Here is a 7,234-nt window from a genome sequence, read left to right as displayed (position 1 = left end):
CGACATGACAGTGATCACTGCTACCAGCCTGACCACCTCCTCTATGGAGCACCATCTGTGTCCTGTCCCTCTCTTTAACATGTCAGCATCTTTGACCTTCAGGGCCACCGTACCACTGACAACTAACATCACTTAGGGCCACTTCACACACTGTAAGAATAAGTACAAATCAGGGGCGAATCACGGTGGAACAGCTCGTATGAGCAAACCACGAAACATCGACCTGACGGGCAGGCATGAATGATCCACTGCAACGGTTTTGTGCACGCGACAGTGTTGTGCATGAGCGTGCACAAATCCATCGCAGCAGGAACACAGTGCAAGCAGCTGGGACATGTTGCACCCTATTGGGCCGCTGATGTGAAGAAAAAATAAAATAAAAAACGCTGTATAGTTAATGAATATCACTGGGTTGATATAAATAATAAAAGTGGATGCAATACAGAACCCCACAGTTAAATAATAAATAAATGCTGCTCACGGGATTCGAACCTGCAAATTTACAAAAGCTCTGATTACCAGGCAGAAAAACTTTACCACTGCACTATAATTACTGTCTGACAACAGCAGCATGGAATGGCTGAGATCAGAAGGGATAAACGTATTTTTTAAAAAAGAGAAAAAGTGCTGTGATATCTGACCAAACAGCATTTGTTATGGTTGTATTTCTGCTGATACGTGACTGAAAAAATAGTATTTGTCACAATGTCTGACTTGTCACATAGTCCTGCGGCACACCGCTCACAGGACACACATGTTGGGCCCGGGCCCACGCGTGTGTCTGACATGACACACACGTCCTGTCAGACAGACATGACATTCAGGTCCCCTGCTGTGTGTCCCATGAACTGATGGTCCAATTCAGCTGGGACAGCCTGTCAGTGTGCACCACTGTGCGCGCTCTCAGCCTGTTCACAAAAGCGATATGCGTTTTTATGTATTTCCACGTGAGGACAGCAAGCACACACACGCACGTACGTTGGGACAGTGTTCTGCAGCTGGCCTTCCAGGGCCAGAGATGGCAGCCAGCCACGCCCCTTGTCTGCCTCAGCACACAGAACAACGGTGTCAGCTCCGATTTTACACATATTGCATACGATTCCTCTTCATGTGCAATTCGAGAACATTTGTACTATGTAGGGGCCCTTAGACTCGATAAAAGAAATCTACGTATGTTCAGACATCAGATCTTCACATTCAGAAACTGAAACTATTTGAAATGTATCTCAAATTAAACAAATAACAGATAATTAACTGAATAATATATTATTTGATTCATCCCTTATTAGAGGCTTGACAAAAAAAAACCAACTACTTGACAATTCCTCAGTTGGTTTTAAGTAATTTTGGATGGGTTAAATAGAAAACACAATCTCATGAACATGAAAAAAATTGTTCATACACAATCTGGTTTTGCTGAGTCATTATACTGCAAATCGTAGTTTAAAACACCACCCAGGCAGAGATTATGAGAGTAATTACAGAATTACGAAATCAGGGGTCTACTTTTATGCTTTTGCACTAACCTGAAGTTTGTACCATCAAACCTGATGCTGCTTGCAATTTTTATTTCTTAGTTGTTGTTGCATGCACACTATGGTGCCACGTGCCTCTCTTCCACAAGCACTAACAGGTGCAAAACAAAACTGATGAATACACACACTAAGAAACATAAGCTGTCTTTAACATTGGAATATAAATGGCTTCTAACTCCTAAAGTCCTTCTTTTTTTCTTCTTGTTAATCTTTTTGCAATTTCTATTTAAACACTTCTATTTAAAAACCAACAACCATTTGAGGAATCCACATTTTGATCAGGATTCTTAAAAGTCATTCCTAGTCCTTATCTGAACCACATGTAATAAAATGTACTTTGTGAAAAGGCTTTACCAATTCTGAAGTTAAATTAAAATTTATTTTGGTAAAATGTTCTTTTTGTTTGAGTGGATTTAAATTTTATGATTCCACCACCTGATTAACAAAAAAAAAAAGAAAAGAAAAGAAAAAATTAACAAGAGTTTTGTGTTGAAGGTGCTTATTACCCCAAACAAGTCTAACCTGCTGATCAATTCAGAGTTAAAGAGGAACTTTTTTTTTTTTTTACTTTGAAATGGAGCATAACCACTTGGTTTATTTCCCCAAAGCACCTCTGAGTGATGTTATAAAAAATCTCAAACTAATGTTACCTGTTTGATGCCAGCACATAAGGAATTTTTTGGAAGAATGGAAAAATACTTTTTTTTTTTTTTTTTTTTTTTTTGGTCAATAATTCAGAAGCTTACAAGAAAATTCTCCATTGTTTGTTAATATTTGTGCAGATAAGTTTAAATTTTCTGTTACTGATGAATTTGTTTGTTTTTATGAGGAAAAATGTGATTTTTTTTTTTTATGTCAGTGAATAAATGGATAAACTGCAAAATGGGGCTATGCTTCTCTTTTTAATGACGTATACAAGCTAATGCTCAATAATTTACTCGTATTCAAGATCCCAAGAATGAATTTGGACATTTTAAATGTTGCAGATCTTATTGGGTTCTAACCGACTACTCAGTGATCCAAGGGACACATTAGATTTAATAGCCTGGTTTCTTTTTGAGATCACGCAAACGCATGACACTGTTGACACAAAGCAGGAGTGTCTCTGACTCCGTCTACAGCGTGTTTACAGTAAGTGTTTGAAGTGTGGCTGACCTAGAATGTCTACCTACCTGTCCTACCACATCTTGGGCACAAGTATGCACGAATTTTGTTGTTGCAGAAGCGATGGTGTCACTTAATAGTAAAATCTGTTTCATCAGCCTGACTCAATAAAAACTCTGCCCTTTTGAAATGTGTAACTTGCAAGTGTTTTATAAATATAAAATTATTATTATTAGTAGTAGTAGTAGTAGTAGTAGTACTAAGTTCCAAATGTATAGATATTTGGATGTCATAAAGCAAATCTTTAATCCATCTCAGATCTGCTGATGGATAAAACACTGCAACCCCCAGTGGAAAATGAGAAGCCAAAAGATTTTAATGTTTTTAAAATACAACGAAACAGCTTTTAAATCAGATCCAAATGTGATGATAAGAATTATGACAATCAGAACACAATTTCAACAGAATCTCTCATCTTTTTGCACTGTAATATACAATGAAAGAAAGTTCCCAATATTGTCCCTAAGCCCTGACCCCTGAACCCTCACAGAATTAAATGACATCTGCTGGAAAATGAGTTAACTAGCCTGGAAGAGTTCAAAATGTAGAAATACTAGGGGAGCTACGACCACCACCTTTGCACCCCCCGGAGGCTGACGGCTTGGGGGGAGTCCCAAGCCGCCAGCTCTGCCTCCTGTCTTTTGTTTGTGCTACCATCTCTAAGCCGTACAGCATAGCTGGTCTCACTACTGTTTTGTAAACTTTCCCCTTCACTTTTGCTGATATTCTTCGGTCACAAATCACTGCTGTCACCTTTCTCCATCCACTCCACCCTCCATGCACTCTCTTCTTCACCTCTCTACACACTCTCCATTATTTTGGACAGTTGACCCCAAGAATTTAAACTAATCTACTTTCACCACTTCTACTCCTTGTAACTGCACTATTCCACTGGGCTCCCTCTCATTTACACACAATCTCAGTCTTGCTCCTACTGACTTTCATTCCCCTTCCCTCCAGACCATATCTCCACCTTTCCAGGCTCGAGTCAACCTGCTCTCTACTCTCACTACAGATCGCAGTGTCATCTGCAAACATACATACCACAACTCTTCTCTTGGCACCCTGTCATAAGCTTTCTCTAACTTTACAAACACATAATGTAACTCCTTCTGGACTTCTCTATATTTTTCTATCAACAATTTCAGAGCAAACATTGCATCTGTAGCGCTTTTTCTCAATATGAAACCTTAGCTTGGACTCCTGTCTACATTCTTCATCTCTCCGACTATCCCGAAAATTTTTCACCAACCACTTTCTCCTTATGCTTTCATTTTAACAGAGTTTAACAGAGGTTGGTTCATGTGTCTGCAGAAAGTCACCTTCAAATCCTGAGAGAGCGTGTATGAAGTACACAGGTGAAGGAAGCCATCAAAGCACTCTGAAGGAGTTCCAGGCTTCAGTGTGATGATGATAGAGAATAACAGCCTGGTCTGCTGTGTGTGGACTCTTACTGTCCTGATGATAACTGTGATGTTGTCTCCTGCTGAGGGTGAGTCCCTTTATTCCAAATGTGGAGGATTATTACCTCTATTGAGGATATTACGCTCTCAGACGATGAACAAACTGATACATTCTGCTGTTTGTCAACATTAATGTGTGAGGAGCAGCAGCTCTGAGAGTCATCTGTGTTGACCTTTGACCCCTGCAGGAGAGGCTCCGTTAGCTGTGAACGTGACTCAGGATGTGTACGAGGCAGAGGAGAACAGTAACGTCACTCTAACGTGGTTCTTCACTGTCAGCAGAGACACACAACCTCAAGACCTGGTTGTGGACATTTTACGTCATGAACCTGAAAGAGGTGTTTATCTTTTTGTACGCGGTGAAGAGAGGTACAGTATGTGGACCAGCTCGACAGAGGTCGGTTTTCCTGTAATAACGAACTTTAAGACAGGACGCATTAAATGCATCTTCAGAAATGTGACTGTGAGCGACAGCGGCCTCTATAGGTGTGTGGTCGTCATCAACAGAAAAAGTGCCAACAAACTGTGTCTCCTCAATGTGACGGGTGAGTTGGTGTTTCTTTAGAACGTCCACATGTGTGCAAAGAGCAGAACTGTCTGATCATTATTCTGACCACTGAGCTTCAGAGGAGGTAAAGTCATCAAAGACGGATCTAAACTGGATTTTGTGGATCTGAGGCTCTTTGATCAGGAGAATATTGATCAGAGAGTCTGAGAACAAGTTCATGATCTGTGGTGATGTTTGGATTTTGTCTTCTGTGTGTACCAGGACTTTTCTCTTTCAGATTAATAACTGTTTTGTTTGTCTTTACAGCAGCCAATCATCATCCTGCACAAGATCAACCAGAACCAGAGACTCCGGTCCGGGAAAGGATTTGGCTCATCATTGTATTTGTATTTGTATTGTCCGTATGTTTGTTATTATTTATTTGTTTCATTTATACCTCCAAATCACAACAAAGCTTCCTCATTTTACCGGTGCACAGGATAAGAAGGTTACATGAACAGACAACACTCCCATCTCTGGATGGAGCTGCACCTCAAACTGAGATAAATAAAATAGAATCAGGCATCAGAAAAACAACAAATACAGAATATTTGTCAGAATTAAGTAACAAGAAAAACAGATGCAATATTAAGATGATCGCCGACCACTAGCTCTAAGCGTCACTAAGATACCCAGAATTTAGATCAATTTGAGGCCGCGGCCCGATCTGTAAACCAAATAAATGAATATAAAAGAGTAAAAAGCATAGTAACATACTATGTCAGTATGCTAACCATACAAAAGGGAAATAAGTTCTTGCTGGAACACAGTTATTTGAGCACAGTGGATTAGTGGTGCCCTTAATTAGAGTAAGCAGGTAAAGAAAATAGATTGATGGACGAGTACTGACTTGAGTTGTGGATCTTGGTGTTTATGTCAGTATGTTAGTGGGACACAAAATCATGACAATCCCTCTCCAAGATGGTGGATGTAAATATTGCAGAAAGGAGCTCGATGTCCACTGGTACTCAGGTCAGGTAGCAGCATCACACTTTACTTACTATATAGTAGCGGTTGGTTAAGGTGCACTTTAATTACAATCTGAATGGGCCAGCGGCGCATGGCACGTGCAATTTAAAGCATTTGTTTTTTCAGATAAACGTACCTGCTTGCACGACATGTCAGAGCATTGCAGTGATATGACCTGCTGATGCCTTTATAATCATGAGTCACTTGAGTCTCATGAAAGTCACAAATTGCTCTATGAAAAATAATGACACCATTCGCACAATGCAACTTTCTACACCTGAACTACAGTGACATGAAATATACAATGATATGGCTAAAATTCATCTAATTACCCGTGTATAGAACAAGTAACTCAGCTTGTTATTTATGAAAACACTTTTTCATTTGCTGAAAGAAATTATGCAAGTTTAACCATGTTTGTACAAATGTTCAGTTTCATTCATATATATATATATATATATATATATATATATTATATATATATTATATATATATTATATATTATACTTGTTATCTAACACAAGAACTTTACTGTTGACTTTTTGCCACCAGGGAAACACTCCTGTGTAACGAAGCTTAACTCTCTTTACACAGAGAGTCATTTCCTAAAGTACTGATGGCCATAAGCCAATAAAACATTCAGCCGGCCTCAAGATTCCAAAGCATCAACTGGACACAAATAAAAGTCCTAGTTATGTTTAATTGTAATGTAACAAATTAGAATAATTCAGTTTGTTAAATAAATATAATAAATGAAAATCGGAACGATTTGTAGGCCTGGTAATACTTGTAGTAATTGTTGTAAAAGTCTTAATTCATAACTTTTTAACAGGCATTTTAGTTATAAGCTGAAAAGTAACTGTTCTTAATATATCAATCGGTATTTACAGTCAGCTTTAAGAAAACTGATGTAGAACTTCCTGAGTATTGTAGCTAAGAAACAGACAAACAGAAATGTAAATCGAGTTGAACATAACCTAGTTAAGGCAGATGAATTCCAAGCACAACCTGATCCAATTTGACAGGGTTTGGTGGATGGCTGGGTTTGTGTTGGTTGGTTGGTTGGTGTGTTTTTAAATACAACTGACAAAATATGTCAAAGCGGAACAAGAAATTGTAGAAAAAGGCAAAACTGCACAATAGTGTTTGTTTAAAGGACTATGCTGTTATTTGAATGTTTAAGGCCAAAACAAAGCAAGGTCTATGTAGTGGTAACCATTTTATTAAACAGAAAACCTGTAGCTAGTTATGATTTATCTTATTATTTTATTTATTTTATTTTAGCCATTATTTGTACTGGAAACTACACTGCAACATGCTATAAAATGCTTCTTTTTAAATGTGTCGTTGGTCCCATTGTTTATTCAGCAGGTTGACTGTAGTCAACAAAAAGAAGGTTAGTCAGTGTTTTTTAAGTTCTTCTTTACAGTCTTTGGTTTCGATGATTGGTGACCAGTTAATATGTCACACGTTCATATTTTGCTCAAAAATGAACAAAACTAGTTGGGGCCATTAACAAGCAACATGGCCCATCATAAACAGTTATTCACACCCTC

The sequence above is a fragment of the Thalassophryne amazonica genome, chromosome 23 (genome assembly GCF_902500255.1).
Source record: "Thalassophryne amazonica chromosome 23, fThaAma1.1, whole genome shotgun sequence".
Taxonomy (NCBI): Eukaryota; Metazoa; Chordata; class Actinopteri; order Batrachoidiformes; family Batrachoididae; genus Thalassophryne; species Thalassophryne amazonica.
Note: the sequence above shows the minus strand (reverse complement) of the source record.